Source organism: Syngnathus typhle, linkage group LG14 (assembly GCF_033458585.1).
Source record: "Syngnathus typhle isolate RoL2023-S1 ecotype Sweden linkage group LG14, RoL_Styp_1.0, whole genome shotgun sequence".
NCBI classification, from domain to species: Eukaryota; Metazoa; Chordata; class Actinopteri; order Syngnathiformes; family Syngnathidae; genus Syngnathus; species Syngnathus typhle.
The window spans coordinates 4,919,715-4,944,717 of NC_083751.1; the positions used below are offsets into that span (position 1 = coordinate 4,919,715).

At 44.3% G+C, this 25,003-nt stretch overlaps 1 protein-coding gene across 1 annotated transcript in view; it reads left to right on the forward strand.

Moving 5' to 3' along the window:
- The window catches only part of celf5a (cugbp, Elav-like family member 5a), a 140,344-nt gene that overhangs the window by 20,823 nt on the left and 94,518 nt on the right, over positions 1-25,003 (forward strand). The window lies entirely within an intron of this gene.

A 25,003-nucleotide genomic window follows, 5' to 3' on the forward strand; every position in this document is an offset into this window, starting at 1 on the left:
CATTCGCACAAATATATGTCGTGGATAATTTAGTACAAGAGGCTGCTACATGTGAGCGGATTTCTTTGTCTTTAGAGCTTAGTGAAGCAGCATGTTGCTTATTGCCCAAGGTTATTTTTGTACATTTTCTACACCCCATGTCAACAAAGTAGTCAGAAGGTGTCCAAAAAAACCAACAACTCTGGCCTTCAAGCTCCTAGTCCTCATGGCGGGTTTCTAAAACTGCACCGCAATAGTACGAGCTTACCATATTTGGCAAAACCCAGGCTTATCTCACCCACACATCCCTTTACTTTTCCTCCTGCAAAATCCTGGCGATCCAACATCGACCTAATCTCGCTGCAGCATGCGCGTGCCGCGTCACGCTGGATATAACATGGCCGTGCGATTCTGTTTCATGGAGTTAGTATTTGCCGCTATGTACTTGACCCGGGTTGTGGGGTGCAGGAAGTGTAGGAGGCATGTTTATGGAAACCCGCAATGAGAGCAGCTAAGGGATTATGTTCTCACACGCGCGGGGTTCTGCTGTGTCAACATTCAAAGCAGATCTTCTTCCTCCCAATTGTCTTCTTTTTTTTTCTGTTTTTGTGTAGCCTTAGAAATCCTGGGTTGAAAACAACCTAATTTCGGTTAGCGAAAAAAACGAGCTAGTAGAATGTGTTTGTACTTTTACCTTCCACAATTGGTACGAGCGAGGCCGTAATGGGATGAACGGAGGAGCGTGGCCTTGCGCCCCCGCCGCCGAGCTGTTCCGCGAAAACCCCGTTGAATTTGTTTGCGCCCGCGCAAAGTATAAAAATGCACACTGGCGCCATCCATCTGCTTTTCGGGCTCTTGAGCCAAGCTCGCCTGCGTGTCGTCCGATCTGCCGCAAAAAAACTGAATTATTCAATGCTACACTGTGTGAAGGTTGTATGAGGTTGTATGTCGGGGTTGTGTGTTGTGTTGGGTGGGGGTGGGAGTAGAGCGGAGCGGAGCGGTCAGCATGAAGCCAATTGGTGCTGGCAGGATGTGGAGGCCTTGTAGCTAGAGAGAGAACTCGTTAGAATCTCGCCTTTGGGAAGCAGGAGTCTGTGTGCTTGTGTCTTTGTGCGTTCCTAATCAGTAAAATGATTGCGGCAAAGGGAAACCAGGCAAGGTCTTTCTTTTTTCGTTCAAATATTTATCCTTTGAATAGCAGCCCTGCATGTTTGCAATATAATGTAACTTCCTCAACCACAAAGTGCATCTTTAGTGCCCGAGCGGTTTCATTTTTCATAAGTGAGAGTGAGATGGCTCTAGTTTATTTAAATTTAAATATTTCATTTTTTCCCCAAGCAGACTAAAAACTGAGGAATGGTTGAAAACTTGGTCCAAAAACAGATCTTATCTGGAAAATTTGTTTTTTTTAAGTAAAGCTGTGACTACTGTGCTTATTTGTTGACGTACAATGGAACCTTTTCTTGAGTGCCTGGCCTTGTTGGGATTAAAGGTTGGCTGATGTCTTTATTTTATTCGGGTAATGTAATATAGAACCGCGGACAGTCAACCAAAGCAAAAAAAAAAAAAAAACTCTACTACGTGATGTAGTTGCATAACAGCATTAAGTCCAGGATTGGACATGGTTTGGTTGTGAACAAATCCAATTCCATTTGTTTTTTTTTTAAATTCGCTTTCCTGAAAGTCAACCAGCATGGTGTTCTACTTTAGAGGTTCCACTGTATTGCAAATAAAGTTGTGGCTGCGTTGTTACAAGCTGACCTATATTCAACTTTACTAGCCAGAGGGACACAGTGAGTTAGTGAAGAGAGCCACTGTGACATTGCCTCTCTTCTGTGTGATGTACGACTCTTCGAGGTGGTTCTGTGTTGGTGCTCCATGACAATGTGGCAATAGTGACCGGTACGTCTGAAAGTTGAAAGTACGTCTGGATTTTTGGTGAGTCATGTCATGGTCGGAGAAACTCCGTGTGGCGGCGGCGGTGCTTATTATGTAAATTAGTCAATTTCTCACACAGGCATTTTCCGAAATATGCTGCTCTGGTTATGTAATTTCGTACTTAGGCCCTCTGGAGACCAATAACTGTTTATATAGAAAAAACGGAAAAGTAAATTTATCCGTATTATGGCCCCTATAAACTAAGATGCGCCACATTTGGCTGAGGGCTTTTTTTTTTTTTAATAAACACACTCTCCACCCTCCCCACACATGAAGCCACTTCACAGTGAGAAGTGTGCTATTTTTTCCGAGGTACAGGTTAGCAAAAGGGGTTGAATTATTAATGTTTTATGGTATTTTTAGCCCATTTAACCTATTTCTGGTTGTGGCTGGAGACTGTTAGCCCATCTGTCTGTGAGCTTCCATCATGTGACACCGCCGCGATCTGGGTTACCGAGTGGAAACGGGCCCAGCGTGTGCTTTTTGGACATGCACCTGCTCACCTGTAGGTAGATGGTGCAATACCGAATGTGACCAGTTTTTGTCACGGGGATCCAGTACAGGTGGGGTGGGGTTCTACACCGGCTTGCCCAGGAGTATAATGAAAGAAAGAAAACGAAAGAGCATTGCGGATATGCTTGATAAACCTCGGCCTCGAACGGCAGCTCGTGTGAGTGTCTCTGTCGGCCGTGTGTGTCCTTGTGTGCGGAGAGAAAGAGAAATGATTAGCCTACAAAACACACACGCAAACAGACAAGCCAGCAGATTAGCTGGCAGGCAAGCGGAACTCGGGGAACAAGCGACTTGACGCCATCATGAAGCAAACATGGACACTTACAATCACGTCGGGCCATTCCGACTAATCAGAGCTGACATCTGACCTTGATAAAAAAATAAATAAAAAATGAGAGGGGGGGGGGGGTCACGTGGTCATGTTGACAGCTCCAAGTCATATACCTTCCGAGCCAAAATAGCCGAGAGCCGCGGGCTCAGCATGCGTCGTCGATCTGAGCTTGACTGAAATGGCACACTTACTTTGCAACCAGAGGGGGCTCATTTGTAAGGCAGATGCGGGCGCCTGTCGAGACTCCAAGGTGTGTGTGTGTGGGTGTCGGGGGTTTGCACAGCACGACAGCCAGCGATTGTCAGCAAAAATCAAGACTAATGAAATACAGTACACATGGCTCCGGGGGGGGGTGGCACGAGAGGGGTGTGACTGACAGGAGGCGTGAGCGCAGAGCCGGAGGAAAAGCTTCAAGTTCCAGCTCTCCTTCCCGACCCGGATAAGAGAAGCAGCATGAGGCGTAGGGTGGAGAAGAGGGGACAATGCGAGGGTCCCCCCGGGGGTTGGGGGGGGTACAAGTGCGTGGGGAGCGCTACTGATGGGCCTGTTCATGTGGAAGTGGGTATTATCATTGCAGAGGAGGGCTGTCAGCAGCTCTCCCAGGAGTCAGTGTCAGGGCCGTCGCTGGCGTTGAAGGCTTCCGTCAAGATCTCCACGCTGCCTTTTGCTGCTTCAGCGCGACATTTTCAAAAGTTCCTTTCCCCCCCCCATTCATTTTTAGAAAATAGGTTTTTGCTCAGGCAATGCCATTGTTTGTATGGACATAGCCTTAGAGCTTTCAAATAGGAAAGCAAGTCTCGTGCCAAGAGCTACAGCCCGAGGCTCTCAAACTATTCTCATCTTGAGAAGCCGCTGTCAATAATTCAGACTAAAACAACATTGTTGTAGGCAGCCAGGCTTACGTTGATACATCAGTATATCAGACTTTTTCAGACTTAGCTGTTCTTGATGCTTATTGGCATCAAGGAGAACAGAATTCTGCTTTTTTGCAAGCAAGGTAATACTTTGTTTTACATGACGTTGCCAGAAAGGCTTTAACGTCGTATCGGGGAAATTGATGAAGCTTACGTTTGGGAAATACCAATCAAGTGTGTCCATACCGCCCGAACAGGATGTTAGTGTGGAATGAAAAAGATTCAAGATGTGGATTAGAGAAGACGGAAGCAGAGAGAAAGAAATAGATGAAACATATTTGAATCAGTGACTTGTGAAGATTCCAAAAATGAGACTGAGACAGAAGGAAATGGAGAGTGGGGAAGTATTGATGGAGGGCCTCGGTGCTTCTTCGGGACATTTTTTTTTTCCCCCCTCTCTCAACCTCTTCAATATGAATCGGGAGGAAAGTAGCACAGCTGCGCCATGTCTTTCGTAGAGTCCCATGGTGAAGTCCAAAGACATCCCAGAGGTAATCATTATGTTGACAATGTGGCACTCACAAGCGGAATAGCATTGGAAGGCTGATTGCAAAAAAAAAAAAAAACGATTAAAATCACACGGCGAGAATCGAATGAACAAAAGCAATCATGCCGTTTTTTTCTTTTTTTTCTTTTTACGCTAAAAATATTTTTGGGAGAGAAGGATCTAAGAAAATAATGACTTTTAATAATGAAATGTCAGAGCCAGCGAGAGTATATTTACTCAATGGCTTGGATATTTTATACAGAGTGAGAAGGATTTCTAATACAGTGGGGCCCTTCATAAAATTATACATTAATGTTGTCATGAATAGAATTTAATGAAACCGTTCCAGCCACTTTTTTTTATTTTTATTTCACAAGTTCAATGAATCATATGCTGCTCCTTCTGGTGTGCCACCAGGGGGCAGTATAATAGACATGCGTATATAGTTCTTTGCAGAGGATCAAAAATATATGCCTGAGTATTTTTTTATCTATCTACAAATATACAATATAATATATATATTACTTCGGTGTCTACTATTTCACATTTTTGCCACTTCTCAAATATTTCTGATGTCATTTACAAGGCTGCTGCATTTCTTCGTAATGTTTGATTCATAATCCTATCAAACGGTGACAGCATATATCATGTAGTTTATGTCATCTTCAAAAATATTGACCTTCAAGTATATATCAGAATGATATAAGTGGGTTCAACTTGCCCGGGCCTGCTTTTATTGATTAAAATCCTGAAAGCATGCACTTGAGTGGCCCTCTTCCAAGTCTGGTCAGTCTGGCCTCCTGCTCTAACAACCTCTGTTATCCTGCCAACTCCTTCCAAATCTTCACCGGTCTGACCATTTGACAGGCTTAAAGGTACCCCGTGGACATGCGGGTAACGAGTAGAGAGGTCTGTAAAGCAAAAAAAGGCTGTGATAAGTGGACCCTGTATTGCTTGTATGGCATGTTCTGACAGAGTGCGCACTAAGCCATTGAGCGGCTCCGCTCAAAATAGGACGGTGGAGGCAAACTATTATAGTTTTGGGGTTGAAAAGTAGCAGATACGCCCCCGCGCATTTGTCGGGGCTTAAGGATGCACAATGCGCGTTTGTGAAAGAAAAATGTTGCGTATAAACAAAACCATGATTGTTGGCAGTTTCAAAGCCTGCTGGGAGCCATTAGCTGACTTTAGCCAAGATGAATAGGAAGTCATCAGTGGACCAGAGGAAGTCCGTCATGTCCTCTGACACATCTAAAAGCACTTAGGCCGAGTTTGCTGAATGACCAGAATCTGGTAATGCCAGATTTATGATGGTGTCCACGTGCGGCGCCGAGCCCTGTGGGTATTGGCCGCCCCGCTACAGTTACACCGCCTTCACTTGATTTGATATTGGGGCCAAAAGCAGAGAAAATAAAAGCTCTTTTCTTTTGCTCTCTTGCTCTTTCCCTGACACCGCCGCATTCTTTTGCAACCCAGCGCCTTATTGAAGATGCTCTGTAGTGAACTCAAGAAAATGGACATACTGTAGTATCTTCACAAAAGATCAGAATGGGAAAAAAGCTAAGGTCACTTGGGTACAATGCACTGTAAAAAATGAACCTAGATGAGTTGTGCATAAATGTTATACTGCAAACCGGAAATACTTTGATTTTCAATAAAAAAAAACGTCATCACTATAATAATAATAATAATAATAATACATCCATTTTACAACAATAATAAAATAATTAATAATGATATCCAAAACATGACGACGTCGAATACTTTTCCCAGTCACAACGGCCCCCTTGAGTGGAAACCATAGCTGAGATGTGGCCCATGATGAAAATAACGTTTGACACCACTGAGCTTGAAATCTTGCAAGATTTTCCGAATTTCCCGTTTAAACTGCAGACGACATGCCGCAAACGGGCAATGACATATTGCGTGGTGCTTGCGTGTAGATCCGTCAGGCAGATAGAACGATATCTCGCCATGTCAGATCAGCCTGGGCGTACAACGGGTCAGCACATTTTGCAAGGAATCGCTCAAGCCGGCTAGCGCAGCACAACACATCTTAAATACATATTTAGCCTCCCAAACTTTAAGTTGTGTCATTTCAGAGTGACATCACACAAATCGTTTCTGAAAGGAGGCCTGGAGCGGCGTGGTCGATACGGAGGGACTTTGAAGCTGACCTATCTCTTTGTCTACGTCCAACTAAAAAGACAAGCGAGGAGTCCCGCAGGGGACAAGCGTCGGGCTAAGTTTCTATTAACACTATCTACATAGCACTGAACGTGTCCCTGCGTTTGATGTGACAGCATCCAGATTACGGAGAACAACAAAGCCGCAGGGTTGGGGTGGGGGGGCGGGGCTTGGCTCACAAAAAGTGTTAGACGGAGAAATGTTCAAACATACCAATTTAAACATTTGAATGTTTACATGCTTTGTCCCATCTGTCAAAAAAGATGTTCTGATCGCTATGCCCATCACCCCCCACCCCACCCCATAGAGTCAGTTGTTTTGTGCAATTTGCAAGACAGACAGGCGGCATTCAACGTCTCCATTTGAATCCATCGCGCTGTTGTGAAACAGATGATGTGCCGCATGTGTGCTTGACATCTTAAGTGCCGGCGTTTGGGTTCGACTAATGCGTTTGCTCTGACAGCGCGCTGGATTGGACCGCTTAGTGTCATCATGTGAATTGCAAATGGAACAATGAGCAAACGTACCCCCCATACCCAAATTGGTGCCCTCTAACAAATAGCTTTTTGCTTCATAGCGCGCTCAACAATAGGTGGACATGCATGTATTGTTGTTTTTTTTGTCAGCATCGGAACGATGTCTTTAAGTATGCCCATGATGTTCTAATGACAAATTTGGCAATTTGTTTTGGTCACTGGAGATATTCCGTTATAGTTTCAGCAAAACTGGTGACAGGGTAGGCTGATCGCAAGTGCACAAGAATCATCGAAACCTGGTCAGTCCCGAATTTGTTGTTTTCCCTTGGGCGCGGTGGTTTCTTAAAGCTTAAATTAGATGTACTAGATGGGACCTATGAGGACAGCGTTTTCTAAACAGATCATTTTAGAAATGTACTCCTGTTATGTCATAGTTTCAGTTTGAAACAAATGACCAAAAGTGGCATTTTGTAAAGTACAGAAAAATTACAATTGTTTAAAATGACTTTACGAAAACAATCTAGTGACGAATATCAAATTTGAATTGTGGCTTGAGCTCACAAAAAACACCGGACACAGACACTTTGATTTTTACTTGCTCACCGTTAGCCAACATCAACAGTGAAGAACAATTCCAGAAGCAAGCATGCTCATTGAAAAGGGTGAAAGGTGTGACATTTTGCCGCATGCTTTGAATAAGGATGACGACGGCGGGCAGCGCTAGTAATTACTCATTCATTCATTATTCTCTCGAAGGCTTTGACACTGACATAAATTACCAATCTGTAATATCGCCCTTGTACGGCAACTGTGAACCGAGTGTGTTCTGGGTCTCTTAAGACCGCAGAGTCACACCTCGGGGGACCCTTTTCTCCATCACATCGGATCAAATTAAACCTCCCCGCTTCCATTGAGATGTCTTTGTTTGACCGCAGAACACAGTGGAAGCGTAGTTTCCGATGAACTCTGTGGCTCGACTCTTATGTTGATTGAGAAAGGGTAGAAATAAGTCCTCCAGTGGAATCTAAAGCGACGCCTCTTGGCTTTGATGTGGACTATAAATATGAATGTACCAGAAGCTGCTGTTTTTATTGTATAGATTTTTGTATCCCCATTTGTCGGAGGTGTTTGTCAATGTTTATGGAGAGAAACACTGACATTGGGGCAATGGATGTTCGACTCAAATTTCCTTCTGTTTATATTTGTTTCTGTGGTCCCTTTTTCTTCCATTTGGCTTGATAGAACTCTACCTGGATAAAGTATCATCTAGATTTTTGTAAACAATATGATTCAGGTCATCGCAGTGTACACAAAAGTTAGTAGCCGCTAGCGAGCTAGCTGAAAGTGTACGTGTGTGTTTCAAACTTTTATATTAGTGGTTTAAACTTTATATTAGTGTTTTAAAATTCCTGTTTTAGTCCTTTACGTATGTATGGGGCACATATCGGACTTGGCGTTGTGTGTGAATGTTTGTATTGCGACTATAGTTTTCATTAATTACATTACTATTGCGCAACTGTTGCGGAGCTTTCCACTGGTTTGTGTACTCGGGGATTTCACAAAGGTTTAATAGGAAACTTTATGTGGTTTTTGTCTTTTTAAAAATGAATGAAATCAATACATTTCAACCAAATTCCTCAGCGAGGTAGTAAAGTGGGCCGCTTGTTGTGGGAACGCGCGGAGCTTTGCGAGCGAGGAGGTAACGCCATGAGAGCCGCGGCTGTCTTCGGGCGGCGAAGCGGCGCGTCTTGAGCTTCTCGCCAGCCCACGCGCTCCCGCGTCAAGGCCGTATATTTAGCAAGCTTCGTTTCTTCTTCCGTGCGAGAGGTGCGCGGGGGTTCTGAAATGTTTGTCTTTGTTCTCCTGGCAGAGTGTTCTGTATGTGTGGGCGTTCACAGTTTCTAGGAGCACCTCGGGAATACATCTCGACAGATGGAGGCTTTAACTGGAGTTGCAAACACCAGGCGCGTACGTGCCTTTGCGGCGTGCTATTTTAATTTGTTTGTTGGTTTGCTTAAGTTTGCAAATAAGATGTTGCTTCTTGAGCTTCTTGCTCAAATATCCGTGACACCCCCCCTAACTCTGAAAATGTGATCGTTTGTGATTTTATGCCTCATTCACTTCAGTCTGGCGCTTTGAACAAAAACAAATTTGGCTCCCTGTGCTTGCTGTCATTGGCGCTGTCCGTGGTGCTGAAACCGCTTGCTGTCTGTTTTTTTGTGTGCATCCAATAAGCATGAAATTGTAAAGAATATTTCAAAGAAATACACATCTCTGGAGCTGTCAAAAACTCCGGGATTAAGGCGGTAATGTTTTTTTTAACACTTTTTTCACGCTCGCACATCATATTTTTGCTTGCAAAGCCAAGTGATTGCTCACAAACACCTAGTCGCTAGTATTTTTACGTAACCACACACATTCTGGTATCTGATCTAGTCCTAGAAAATGGGCCCTTGAAAATGGGCTGATTTCAGCACATCAACAAATAGGGTGTTAAGTATGCTGTAACTCTTGAGTCTTTGTGTATTTTGACAAAAGCATGACATGGTTGACCCTGGAAAATAATTTCTTTTTTTTTTTTTATAGTAAACATTGCTTTCAATGAAATTGTATTCAACCCCACAAGTTCCACTGTATGCATTTATCTACTGATTTAGCAGCTGGCCTCATGTAGCAGTGACAAGTGTGAGGGAGAGAGAAAACGAAACAATTTGCAACAGAAGAGCAGTGGCCCCGCAATTTAGTACGTGCGACCCCCGCCTGATGAAAAATGCACGGCAAAGAAATATATTTTTATTTATTTTTGCAAGCTAAAACAATTCTCAGCGCTTTGGGGCCAATTCTGCCACACGGGATGACAACCATCCACTCGGCCGCTTTTCCGTCTTTTGTCTCCAAACACATTTATTATGTGCTTTGACAGCCCCCGAAAAGAGTAATTGCTTTTCTGACCTGTAATTTCAGCTCAGCAAAATGCATACTTTTTTTGATTTATGTATCGCCTTGCTCGGGATTACCTCATGGGTTCGCCTTTAACACACACTCGTGTGTCAACAGATGTGCTTTTAGGTGGCTTAATGAGTGTTATGATGATAAAACGTCATGCGAGCTCCCCCCCAGGACCGCAAATAGCAAGGGATGGGCTGTTAGCCGGCTGAAGGCACAGTCTCGTTTTCTCCCTAAACATTCCTTTTCTGTCTTGACTACATTGTTCCATCAGTCTCTTTCTAAGCCATTTTTTTTCCTCCGTCAGCAGCGGTGGCGCTCCGCTCAGGACAATGGGTGCTGCAGCGCCGCGGGCTTCCCTGGAGCCAGTGCGTAGCCTACAAACACTCGCTCTTGCGCGCCACACAGGAAATAAAGTAAAGTCGAGCAGTGGCGGGATTCTGTGTCAGTGGCTTGTTCTGGAATGATCTGTTCCTCTATTTGGGACATGGAGATGTTAACCCTCGAAGACCATCTAACAGATGCAGTGGGCTGTTTTGCGTTTTCTTCGCAGTTTAAAATTATTCCTTGGTCTCCATGTCTGTTATATATGACTTAAAAAATAAATAAATAGTTTTAAAATATATAAAATAGATTAAAAAAAAAATTCAAAAGTCACTTTTTTATAGTTCCCTTTGAATAAAACATTTATGGTAGCAATCATAACATCTACTCTTCTGTAAAACTTTCAACACTCTTTGTCGTTTGGAATTTTTGCTCATTCACCTAGAAAATTGCTGAAGAATTAATTTTTCGAAGGTGTTTCCTGATTGTTTTTTTTGTCCATTTCGAGTGCAGCTGTGTTGGGATGCCAGACAAATAGGTCACTGTTATGGTAATGTGCTAAAAATAGTCACGTGTGTTCCTCTGCTTGTGTGTGCGTGTCAGTCAGGGATGTTGCGTCTAATTTTAGGCTCTCGGGAGAAAGGGAGAATGAAGGAAGAAAGCGATTACGGTCGAGTGTTTTTGCAATAACTTTGCCTCGTATGAATTCAGTCTTTATTGGATACGAAATGTTCACCGCGGTTTCCAATTAAACGTGTTCCGTGTATTAAGCCAAAACGTCTGATTTAATTTTTGCGCAGTAGCTTTTTTTTCTTTTTTTAAGCCTCTCCCCTCTCTCTCTCACATGTAAGGGCTTTGTTTTGTGGCGCATTGGCTTCTGATGCGGAGCGACAGCGCTGTCCTTTTCAGTCGCGCCGTGCCGTTGACACACAGACCTGCTTGCTCTGCACAGCCAGTTGCTTTGCGCACAAACTTTACGCTCCATAAATGCCAGTTTTCCTTTAGCTAAGCCGCGCCTTATGTCAAAGATTAGACCGTGCAAGAAATGTGCTTGCTTTGATACCTTCTGCTGGCAAGAAGAACTTGAGTGAATTTAGGTCAGAGAAGACCGAAAGCTTTTGTTGGATGAACAATGAGCAAAGTATCGACTAAAATAGCTTCAAAACTAAAATGATTCCTGGTTAATGAAAGACTGTTATGGCAGTACTTTGTTTGACTGTATTAAACACTGATCAGATAATGGCTTTATTTTGAAATTTCTACATAATGAAGCAGCATGTGGCTCATTTTACAGCCCTACTTAAAAACAGCCCTATTTAAAAAATGTCCCAAAAAATTGTATATTAAATGTTGTTATATTGTCTGTCTAACTGTTGTTGCTGCACCATTTGTGTTCAACGATCCATTGCTTAATTCTATTATACAATACAAACACCTGAAAAAGTAAAACAAGCACAACTTGAATTTTCTATCACTCTGTGTCCATTGACATCAAATCCAGAGTTGACTTTATTTCTCATTCTGAAGACATCCTGCATCGTCAGCATCAAACATTGCTTTCTTGCGTTTTGTTCATGCCTCCGTGAGTCAGGCTCACTTGTTTCTTCACAGAGCTCATTGAGTGAATAACGCTGGGAAGCTGCGTTCGTTGCCGCTAAAAGCCATTCCTCTCTTGACCCGGCGGAGACAAACAGCCCACGTAGATTTTTTTTTCCCCAAATACCTGCTCAGCTACCTTGTTTTTGCTGAAGCAAAGAATGGGACCATTCATATCCAGATAATGCAGCCATCGCTCTGAGATGAAAAGCAAAAGTGCATTACTGTCATCGCGGTGGCTTTGAAAAGCAGCAGCAGCAGCGGCGCTATTGAGACGAGCAAAATGGACGAGTAAGCGATGAAAGAGGAAGAAGGTATTTTTATGAAAGAAGCAAGGCTGGAAAAACCAAAATGGAGATGCCAGACAGTCCTAAATTCTACAATGTCCTGTAAAAAAACAAAACTATTACTCGGTCACAGCCCCCACGAAGATACTAGGGAGAAAATCAATGCGGGGAGACATTTGTTGGTCCAGGCGAGATCTTTCGGAATAGGCTTAAAAATACGTCCACAAGTCAAAGTGTTTCCTTTGACACATTACTTAGCTCTGAAAATAAAACCAGCGTCCCTAAGGAATCTGAAGATATACGGAGTATGTAAATTATAGTCTTAGTATCATCAACAAAGTACTGTGGCACCCACAATGTGAGGCGGGTTTACATTTATTTTTTCCCGTTTAAGAATATTCCAAAATAGAACACAGGGACGTACGTACTTCAAAACAAAGGAAAATTATATATAAAGGTCCAATGAGATTTGCAAAAGTCATGCGTGTTGTTTGGTTTGCATGAGTCGGACCTCAACATCTATTGACAACTGCCTTTCCCATCAGCCTCTGCTTAGACAATAAGCCTCTCACCGCTGATTGATTCTCATTAAATAACCTCTGATTGGCTTTTACCTCCATCCCCGCTTCTCTGTTAATTACCGCCAAAGGTTGCGTTACTTAATGTATAAACTCCTTCACTCCACACACTGTCATCTCATTAAGCCACATTCGTGCTGCAGCGTGCCGACGCATGGCAGCACATCTCGCTTTTAACGACCTTTGACGTAATGCCGCCTTTGTGGACAGTGTGTCTCCAGTGTGTTCTCACCTCCCCGTGCTTCGAAAATAGATCTCTGGTAACTCCTTGGGATTTGTGGAATGTGTGGTTTTTCTTTCCCTGCTAAGTTGATATGGATGGATGGATGGATGGATGGATGGATGGATGGATGGATGGATGGTTGGATGGATGGTTGGATGGATGGATGGTTGGATGGATGGTATGATGGATGGTATGATGGATGGTATGATGGATGGTATGATGGATGGTATGATGGATGGTTGGATGGATGGATGGATGGATGGATGGATGGATGGATGGATGGATGGATATCTGCAGTAGCTAGCTGTCTCGATACATAGCCGGCTAGCAAGCCAATTATCTAGCTAGCTAGCTACACGAACTACTCTGCATAGCCGGCTAGCAAGCCAATCATCTAGCTAGCTAGCTACACGAGCTAGCTATCTAAAAACTGTGGTTCATTGTGGCCCTCCCCCCTCTCCAATTAAACTATATTTATTGTGTGTTTAGCGTTACGTCTTTTCGTCGCTCTCTAGCTCTCTCTCCGTTGCACCCTCTTGGGATTTTTGACATCAGAGTGGGCTTGTGGAAAATATAGTAATGCTGTTGGGCTGAAGGACTCCCTCGAGCTTTGAAGGAAACAAAGGCAGGAAACATTCAAACAACTGTAAAATATTGACATGGCTACGCTTCAGTCAGGCTGACCTGGATTCACTCCTGACAGCCATGATGCTTTGTTCCGTGGCTTTAATTTGGACTCCCACCATAGACATTTTAATAAATTAAAAGCAAAACAACACAATGCGTGATGGTACCAAATGTCGTGAGACACCTCAAACTGATTTTCCGCTTTAGATGGTTAAGTAACGACCCGGGTCCCCTTCCATCTTTCTACCGCTTCACATCCCCATCATTCCCTGCCTCTTCCATTCTCACTTTTGCCTCACTGGCAAAGCGAGTTTTATTTCCCTGGTGGAAATATTGGACTGCCACTCAGATCAATTGCCAGTGTCCAGAGCACTTCATGGTTCCTTTAATTATAAAGCCCGCACGTCTGGCGCGGGCCCACGTAGCTGTGGGGCGACCATTGTAATAGAGGCGTCACTGGGAAAGAGTGGATGGAGTGAGGCGTGGGCCAACGCCTCGCAGTCATTGCTTGCGTCGATGGAGAGGCTTTACTCCAGCAGTCGGAGCAGGGGCCAGGCTGTCTTATCTGGCTTCTCCATGCGGCTCATTGTAAGCTGAGGGAGTGCATTACCATTTTCTCTGCCCCCGCTCTCCTCTTCCTCCGCACTCGGCACAGCCAAGCGAGGAACCCAGGCACAAGGAGACTGCTTCTGCTACGGCGTCTTCACGACAACAAAAAAGCTTTTTCATTGAGTTAGCTCATGTATTAAATAACCTTACATGTAATGGTAACACCCTGTTGTATCGGTCCCATAAATTACGTTGAGGAGTCGTCATGGAAACGCCAAGCCATCCTAAATGCGCAAGACCTTCGCCCTCTTCTGTTTTCGTTGCTGTTGTCTCGTTCCGACAGATGCAATCAATGCGCCGTGTTTGCAAGTCCGAGAGCTATCGCGCTCATTAAAGCAATAAAGCTCGTGGCAGGCCGGCTACGAGTTTTAGCACGGTAGAGCACGTGCTTAACACTAGTTTAACTATTTATAACATGAAATAAATATCGTTGACTAGTTTACTAGGCAACAAAGCCTTTACAAGCACCGCACTAGCACTAATGCATTGTAAGAGGCTGACTTACCAATATTATCCGGCATTAAAGTTGGTGATCCACGGCTGCTCTGGCAATGAGGCGGTCCAGCCACCTCATCTTTGAAGATGTAAAGTAGCTTCCGAGCAATATTCTCAAACGATTGCGTAACCCCCCCACCACCTTCTCCCCCTCCCATGGCCACCACCAGCATCTTAAAATACTGAAAGAGGTGTGAGAATATGAAAGGGAGAAAAGAAATTCAGAGTGAAAGAGACAACGTGCGACACGAAGCTGTGGACGCGAAAATGAGCGCGGACGGCAAATCAGCGTGTTGACAAAACGAGGTGAAAACAAAGAGGAAGAGACAGGCGTAATACAAAAAGATGCTGAAATGAGAGAACGCGAGCGCGGTTGAACAAATAGGGACAAACGTGGCGTGTAGATGTCATGGGGGAACAGCTGAGATCTGAAAGGAAAACAACAAACAAAGGGAAATTAGGAATACCTGAAGCAAAAGTAGCTGCTCAGATACACAAAGTGAGTTATTATACAATCACATGTTGCTGCTAGGGAACTGCAGAGCGGCTCTCTGTCAACAGAAGGGAGCGAGCGAAGAGGCGCACCACGACCACGACGACGACGAGGAGGAGGAGATTGATTTACTTAGAGGCAAGGAAGCAATTACAAGTGGGTGAGGGAAGCCGAGTGTTAATGAGTTGAAATAGGAGTGGCGATATATAAAAGGGGACATATTATGGAAAATGGACTGACTTCTTTTGAATAATGAGGTATTTTGTAACCGATTGGAAGGTGTCTTTTTAATAAATTATCTAATATGAAAGTGGAGTAGTCACGATAAATCATAGCTAACACAGCCTGGACCATGAACTTGCTAGCATTAGCATTGTCAACAAGTTCATGTTATGCACGATTTAGTCGTGATGTAATATGGCAGGGGGGCCGATGTTTCTTGCAAATGAAATTAAAGGCAGCCTCGTTTTATTTATTTAATTTCACAGATCATTTTCTTCATGGAACAACAGTGTGAGGTCATACTGATGATAAAATTAACTCTACTGCGTGCCGCCATATTGGTTGCCATATTGTGAATGAACACGTGAGCGGGTCACTTTGTGCGCTTTGGTCTCAAACATGCTGCTGCCACTTCTGCCGCTGAAGGGAGGATTTAAGATGCATGGTTTGACCAACCAAATAGACCATAAAAGGGGAGAAAAAAACAAAATCTGCCCCCCTTTTAACCTCAATCCCTTCTATCCACCTACTCTGAATTCCCTGTAGATCACAACCACCACCGCTGTTTTGTTTTTTCATTCAAGTCCAATTTTCTCTCTTCTTCTCGTCTAATCTCCTCCTGCTTGCGCTCCATCTTCTCTCCTCTCCTCTCGCCTGGTCGCAAGTGTCACAGCTCCCTCTCTCGCCAACCTGACCTTTTGTAGCAATTCCAAAAAACCAGGAATTGGAAATTCCAGCTCACTGACAAGGAACAAGGGATGCCACACGGGTGGGACCGAGATGCGCTAGTCCGACAAAGTAAAACGCAAGCAGTCTGTAGAAAGATACAACTAGAAATAATCCAATGAGGTAAAATGAATGCCAACTTCGGGAAACTTCCACCACCCCGGTGTTGTATAATGAAGCGACGATGAAGCCGAAAGGCTTCAATTTTCATCCCGCCGATTCCCTTGTATGTATGAATCATCCTTTTTCATGTGCAATGGCCTTCCGCGCTATGGAGGGAACGTGAAAAGTGTAAGGAACAGTCAAAGAGCGAGATGGTAAAAGCTGCCTGTAGAAGCCTCAACCGTCGTTTCTCGCAGCGCGAGCGGCGTATAATCACTCAGCCTTACCACGGTAATGACACCATCTGGGCCCGGGGAAGACGGCAGCTTCTCGCTGAAAAATGGATCGCATAGATCAGGGCGATTAGAGCAGCCGCAGTATACCCAGGCTAGCCACGCTCCCAATGAATCTTTGTAGTTAATAACTGCAGAAAGTACTGCTTGGGAGGCGCACGACTATAAATAGTGTACGCAGATTTGATTTCCAACGTTATTCATTTAGTTTTACAAATGTGTTTGTTTGGCGTACAAGCAAAAGGTGGGCTCGGTTGGGGGACTGGGTGTTGTCCGTCATACCTCTTTAAGATTTGGCACCTTGTTAGGAAATGTCAGGTCTGTGTGCTACATGGTTGTTCGATTGCTTTAAAGATTTTGTCATAATTGCATTTTGTTTGTTAGTAAGCTGGAAATTCGGATGTTTTTTTCACATTTTTTTATTCAATGCATCCGGGGGCAGATTAAAAATAAGACGGCAACTAAAACTCACTAAAACATTGAAAAAAAACTAAGAATAAAAAACAAATGTAGGACAAAAATCAAAACCTCCAAAAACATTGAAAAGGAATAAAATATTGTAAAAGAGTGTTAAAAAATAAAAAATAGGACAAAAACCAAAACTCCCAAAACATTAAAAAATAGAAAAAAAACGAAAAATAATTTTAAAAATGTTAAAACATGAAATAAAACCCCAAAAATCTTAGAAATAGTAAAAGATATTGAAAGAAAATTGAACAAAAATCAAATTTGCAACTCTGCGAGTATGCAGCGGTCCACTGTAAATCCCAAAACGCGTCCGCAAGTGAGCATTTCTAAATCTCGCCACTTTTCATAACAACGTGCTGAATTTCCATAATACAGCATTTGACCAACGCAATTTTCCATCTTCAGCCAAACAATGCTGACCAATTCAGAAACGCAATCATGTACAAGTCAAATTCAATCACAAAAGTATGAAAACATCAAATTCCTTAAAAGGATCACTCTGCGTTTTACCATTTGGAATTATATTTTCGTGGTAGGCGGAATCCAGAGAATGATGGTCGTCGATGAGCTGCTGTCATGGCAACGTATCGATCTCGCCGGCCTCCTTTAAATCCTCTCTCTCCTTCACTTTGCTCCAACTTTTTCCGCCTCTATCAGTCTTTCCCTTCGCTTCTCTCGTCTTCCATCAGTCCGCACGCGTTCCGTCGCGGAGATTGATGCCTCGTGGGCCGACGCTAACCTTCACCTGCTTCTTGCATATATTCTCTCGCAATCTGTCGGATCCGACGCGGCGCTATACCTGCCTCGTTCGTGCGCACATTTATTCAGAATTTAAATCCTCACCCCAGGCGCTGGTTCAGTAAATACTTTGAAGTGCAACTGCGCAGTGTGATTGCATTATTAAATGTTCTTACGCCCAAATATAGTCCGACTGCAGGCCAAGGAACAAAAATGAACTTCATGCTCATTTTCGAGCTCATTTGAATTTGCTCGGTAATCCGCGCAGCGCTTTGCCCCCTGACACACTGTTGATAACATGCCACGCACATTTTATTTTATTTTTTTCTGTCTCGGTGCTCTTGCATCAAATTGCGCACTCACTTTGAGAGCTATGAATAGCTTTGAGTGTTCGCAACTATTCTATGCGAGCCCCACGGCAACAATAAAGTCAAACTTGAAGGTGAAATCGGAGTAACTTTACAATCGGCAAGTTTGCTCGGTTTACAATCGGATTGACCTTGTTTCTTAAAGGGGAAGTCAACTGCATTTTTTTTTTTTTTTTTAAATGTTATATGTTCCCTCACTAGTCTAAACACGGCATTCTAATTAATATCACGTTTGTGGAATATGAGTTAAGCTGCAAAATGCACCAGTTTTTATCCAGTTTAGAGGGCGGCCATTTTGCCATTTTCTGTCGACTGATGATGACATCACAGTTGAGTGTCGAGCGATTTTTCAGTGTCTGTATACTCTTGTCTGCACTACCATGTGAATATTTGCTTTTTCCACATCCTTCTCTGCCAACTTCCTGACTTGCCAGCCCCCCTTTCCCACCCCCCGCCTTCAACGTGACAGCCCACTAATGAAAGCAAGATAAGCTCACCAAGCAAACTGTTCATCCGAAATTAGAAAGAAAAAAAAAAACGCCACACACACACGCACACACAAAAAAAAAAAATACAAGCCATCCCGACCTAACCGCTGCTGTTTGTCACAGCTCCGGCTTTCCCCTCACTCGCCGCAACAAATTTGATTAGGTCCGGATAGCGGGAGAACGGCAAGTGATAAGGGCCTCCAAAGTGTCGCCAAACGGGGCGCGATCCAAGGGAGGATAAGAGCCAAAAAAACGCAATTATGCCAGCCGTGTTCTCGTATCACACCGGTGGCGTGACGCCGCCAACACCTCCATCCGCTCCATTCCGAGCTTCCTGTGATTGTCTAATCTCCGTGGTGACAGATCTCTCTCTCTCGCTCTCTCTTTCTGGCGCTCAGGTCTTAACACGGCCGTTATCGCTCGCCTCCCTCCACTCAGATGGACCGATGCCGGCGCCACTGAAGAAACATTTTCTCCCCTCCTGTCAGCTCCCAGATAGTTACAGCTACTTTCTGTTTTCATTCTTTAACACGTTACAATTTTTAGCCTGTAATGTGATTGCGACACCGCTCCGCCATATTACCGAGTCCTTCTTTAAGTCCAGCGGCTAAAATGCAAAGTGTGCTGCCGTCTTCTATTTCCTTTCACATATTTATATCCCCTCTTGCCACATTGGCTGTCGCTTGTATTCCAGAAGGCTTCGGGGAAGCCATGGTAACTCTTTTATTCGTTCTGCCACACAGTCCCGACCCTTTCAGGGAGGCGGCGGCTGCGGCCCGGAACATTCTCTTCTAATGACACGGGGATGCTTCCCTTCCACAAAGCCTGCTGTCATGGCAAATGGACTCTAATTATCATAAAAGGTGGAAAGCCTGCCATTATCGCAAACATGCAAGATCCTGGCTTGACTGTTTGTATGGAAATAACACACACACACAAAAAAAAGCGTTTTGATTCGGATGTATGCCGTCGTATAGGGATGCGGCGGCGGGGGCGTGCAAGATGGCCAACATGCTGAATTGTGCTGTTTCCCGTCCTCCAGCTGCGAGGGCCACGACAGGCGCAGCGCCATTAAGGGGGTCCGGGTCACCGCCTGCTGAGTGCTCCATTGTCAGCTGCCCGCTTAACAGGCACGGGGAGGCGGGCGCCTCGCGGACCTCTATAGCGGCGCTGCTGCCAAACAGCAAAGGAGACGGGGGCGAAAAAACCCATCTTATGAGCGTCTAATTGCATGGTGAATGCGTTCCTGTTCCTAACCAACATTTTGTCCTTTCTCCCTCTTGTATTCATTCCCACCCCCCCCTGTTTACTTCTTTTTTTTTTCACGCTAGTGTCTGCTAATTAAGCGCTTCCATTAGGCAGCCTGTAATTGGCTTGAAAAGTAATGACATGCAAGTTTATTTGCAAGGTAATTAAAGGAAAGGCGGGCATTGTGCTGATAATAATCATTATAGAAAATAAATGGAGGAAAGGAGAGAGCCGATGGAGAACTATTGTTGCTTGACGGACAGCGTTTGATCCTGTTTGTTCGCACACTTTTAATCCTCCTGCAGTCTCGTTGAGTGTGGAAAGCTTTTTATAAATGTGACCGCACACGTGTAAACAACATATGTCGTTTACATACGTGTTAGCTTTTTGGCTGCATAAACTGTATTCATTTTTCTTTAGTTCGGCAGCACGGTGCAGAAGTGGTTTGCCACTCTGCCCTGCAGGTCATCGGTCTTAGATTTGAATCCCGACTGCTTGTTGTTGTGCTTTGGGGGGTTTGATTCCTCCCACGTTCCAAAAACATTAGGGCCACTTTAGTGTGTGTTCGATTTGTGGTGGAGGAGAAAGTTTGTGAGGAGTTGGACAGAAAGATTTGAAAGTGCGAGTGTCAAGAAATACAATAAAGATGTACTTTTCACACAGATTTAGTCGATATCCTGCCTTTTAGCTCCAAACGTTGAGCTCCAGTTAGATGGAAGCAACAGAGATGGGAGGGGCCGGTGTACTCGGACATCTCCGCCCTTCACTTGACAGGCAACAGATGGAAACGGTGTATTAAGGCACCCGGGGGCAGCAGAGGGCAGCCTGGCATCGCCGAGCCACGGCCGGGTTCAGGGGGAAGCAGGTGGGCATCTGCTCCGTGCCCTTAATCGCTTGCCACGCCCACCATCCCTGCAGTGAACTTGGCTTTTTTTTTGTGTTTGAGGGTGCATGTGTACACGGGGATGTATTTTTATCCGAGGTCTCTCTTGGTCACCCCTTTGCAGCCTGCCATCAGAGGTTAGTGGGATTTACTGTGCTTGCAGGCTGCTTTTCACCAGCTGATGAGATCCTGGACACATACTCCAAACGCTTGAAAAAAGAAAAAGAAAAAAAACGTATTATTGTTCCTTTCGGGTTACAAAGACTTGTGCTCTTTTGAAAGTTACTGCTTTTGTACCCTTCAGAGAGCCTTGAACACCATTACAGGCATGGAAAAAAGAACAGCAACTAACGAGTCTAATTATTGGCGCAACGGAGTCAATTCCGCATTTAGGAACGGCAAGTTCTCCACTTACGGAAGATGTAAACCTCTGCATAGTAGAGATTTCTTCCATCCCAAATTTCATCGGTGAGCGAAAGACACATGAGAAGAATCGCTACGGTGAATCATCCATCTTGTAAAGTGGCAATGCGGATTAGCGATTCACAATAACTTAAGATACTATTGAAATAGTTCCTGTCTTCCTCCTTTTGGTTTGGAGGCAAATGAAAACAGATGGCTGGCGTGGCGTTAAAGTGAAGATTGTCAGCGTCTGTATATAGCCTTTTAAATATAGTCTCTATAGTGCACATAAGCGGCTTGCCGTGAATATGATTGGCAGCCATGTTTCAAAGGCAGGCTAATTCCATTAAGCTATTGATCGGCGCCCGCCTAAGCTTTAGCCCAGTATCGGCGGCTATGAATACCTGTTTACTTTACTCTGGCCTTGGGCTCCAGAACTCGCTTGAATGCCGCCTGTCCATCTGAGCGTTTCTCCTCCATCCTTACAACTTTGTTCTTGTGCAAAGCAGACAAAGAGGAGCGGCTTGCTCGCAGCGGCTAGCGAGATGCTGACTGAGCTGGTTCATGCGGAAAGAAGAGGAGACTTGGCAATTGGACGTTTTCTGTTATTATATACTGCTGTCGTGAGGTTAGAAGGTGCAGTGGATGGCTGATGATAGCTGCTGTTCCACTTCACCCCCATGTCCTCCTCATTTCCGGTCACGCTCTGTCCTTGGCGGCTCGCCTCCATAAAGCTGGTCATGAAATCATCGAAATGGATATATTGTGTGCTCCAATATTGTGTGCAATAAGACAATAACTATAGTAGCAGTTTAAGCCCCCCCGCGCGGATAAACGGCAAGCTAGGTCATTGACATAAACTTTATGGACAAAAGTATTGGGACACATTTCTATGACAGCCATAAGAAGTCAAAGCAATAAAAATGACCGAAGAGTTTGTAACTGAGAAACATAAGCTAATAATTAGCCTAGCTTTTATTTCTTCTTCTACGATTTAGTCTGAATGTCCTATAGTTTCATGCTGCCCCTCTCAGGTCACTCATGGTACTACGACATTCTACGGATAGAAATCGTTAGGGCCGTACGAACTACACCAGTCAAACATCATTAAGAATTTTTTTTTTGGAAACCTTTCCCCACGTTACAAACTGCGTGCGGAATCCTACACACAATCCCAACCTCACTTGACTCCTTTACATATACTCACTGACAGAAGTTGAGAAATATGCAGATGCCACACGTCGAGACAGCAACTCCAAGGAGTGTAAAAAAAAAAAGCAAACAATGAGCCCCCCCCCCCCTTCCCTTGTGCATTGCAGTTTTGCTGCCCTGCTTTAAATGTGAGCCTAGTCATCGGCACTTAAACGCTTGATGGATGGTGCAGAAGTGAGGATGATTGTGGGATACGCCAGTGCCCAATGACAAGCAATTACTCATTTTTTTTGTGTGTGTAATGAAAACCTTAACACCAATCAGGGAAGCTTTACACTTCATGTAATGCTACACGTCACCTTCACCCTGGTCCGCCGTCCCTCGGGTCTGGCGGTAGACGTTTACTAAATAACCCAATTTGTAAAGGCTCAAGTGATGGCAAAACAGGGCTGCTAAGTGGATGAGCACAAGTGTTCGCTGGCAGATGCGCGTGTAGTTTGTTTTTCCCCAAGATCTATGGCGACGTCGTGCTGCGAGTCCTGGCTGTGCCATCCGTGCCATTAGGTCTTGTGATTACCCTTCTAAATGTTTGCCAAGCGCTCGCCTCACACCATTATTCGTCAGGGAAGACGTTGCTGTAGCAACTATTGCATGGCTTAATTATGCTTTTTATGCGGACGCGCTCTTCATCTTTAGCCTCTGTTTGTTGCACGCCGGTTTCTCTTCTATCCAGCTCTGGCGCTCCAGATAGCGATATGAAAGCGCCGTCCGCCCGCTTCCACGTGCCAGGACTTCAATTACCCCATGCGCTCTTCTTCTGCGCAAAATCACTGTAATTATCTCAAGCCTACATGGGCACACTGGTTGGCAACAGGTGCCGTGCGAAGGCTAATCCCCGCCCCACGTCGGCCGCATGCTATTCTTCTGGCTGGCCTCTGACGGGCCGGCTGTCACGGGCAGAATGGAGGGATGCTGCGTGGCAATAATTAGCCTGTCCGCTGGCGCTGAGTTGCAGGATGTCAAGTGTTGTGGAAATGTAGCGCTTTGGCGCACAGTGGAGATTTTGTTTTGCAGTTGATCATAAAGTCGCTTAAGTTTTTGGGTAGAACCGCACTGTTAGGGAATTTTAAGTAACAATTTAATAATTATGCATGAAGGAAAGTTTGCATTTGTCAAAATTAGCTAGCAAGATTCTAGAAAAAAAAAAGTCACTCCTTTTTGTTGTAACAAGTGCTAAAGAAGTCAACCACTTTAAAACTGTTAAATAATAATGAAAACACGCTTCCTTAGCTTTAACGTGTTTCTCAAACCTCCTTCTTTTCTCGCATTCTTTTCCACTGCACATCCTTAAGTGACCCTTCTTTTAGAAAAATCGTCCCGTTAAAAAAAACAAAAACCACTATGCGCTACATTTTCGACAACATTTCAATGCTTGCTGAATTAGGATAAGAGTCACAAGAAAAAACAATGTTCATTTTGAGCTTACGACTTTAGAGCTTGGGCTGCCTGTGTGAGTTACGGCAGGATCACGACCCCCCCTACCCTCCTTATGCTAATGCATGCGCCTGAGCCCGCTTTTTTTTGCATAGACGGAAGCACGAGCGTGCAAAACCCACACAGATTTGACATCAATCCACGGCATTAAATGAAGTGTGAAAAACGGGTCAACGAGGACTTCCTGTCTTTATAAACAGCCCCGAACGCTCTCCAGATGTTCCGTGCCTCTGCTGTCCCCAACAAAATCTGCCCACATCAGCACTAAATGGCAAAATATAGCCTCTTTATAGTGATATACACCGACCGAGGGTGGGGAGGGGCGGGGTGCCTATCGGCTTGACTGCCACACTTGGACTATGGTCTGGAATAAAAGTGTCAGCTTCCCTACCTGTATTTATAGTGCATTTCACTGTCTTTGCTTGAGTGCCATCCCAATGAAAATGGGCAATATCTCTTCATTTCTACCTCTGCCAGACCATCTGCGCCGGAGATGAGTTGTGCTTTTTTCCCAGCAGATCTGACGTGGATCCACACCGGGACCCACTTCGGTCCATTTACTTTTGAGAAAATATGTACTGAGGAAAAAGGCGACATACGTTTGGGGGATACAAGTGCCAATGTGCCGGGAGTAGCCACTTTAAAGGGAGCGTATTACCGAAAGGTGACACGCAAACGAAATAAACCGGTCGAACACGGATCTGCCTCTGATGGTCGCTCGGGCCGCGGGCCTGACCTTCTCCCATCCCCGCGCAGCAGCACAAATGGCGTGGACGATTGAGTTTTCAATTTTTTTGCCTCCCCTGTTGGCTCAGCCGTTATTCCGCGCATTATCTTTCTGACACAGGGGGGGCCACGTTCAATGTTTAATGCTGTTTGTTTTATATTCCCGCCTCATATCCTTGTATCAAAATTTATGATGACATTCTCTACCGTCTATAAAATATTCATAAATGTCATTACTAATAACTTTCATACATCATCTAAACTGATCCTTCTGTCCAATGCTACCCCAGCGTGTTTGGAGAAAGGCACGCGTTGGTCTTGTGTAGTGTCCAAAAGACCTGATGCGGCAGCTTTCTAATGCAGGTGATGCATGCACATGTATAATTAATTGTGTAATTAATTTGAGCCAATGTTTATGTTAACTTCAAGTTATAGTGAGCGCAACCATAATCCCGAAAAATCTCCCATGGGAAATAAGAGACGTTGAAATGATCCATTACAATATACATTAACTGCTTTAAGTGGGATTTTTAAAACTTGGAAATTATTTCAATTATCTGTTCTTGGTTTTTAATATTTTACAATCTTTATCAAGATTTTACTGATGAGACAGGACCGATTGGTTGCGTAACACTATGCTATGGCTAATTTGCATTAATGCGAATTTTACGGTCATCACATTTATGGTCA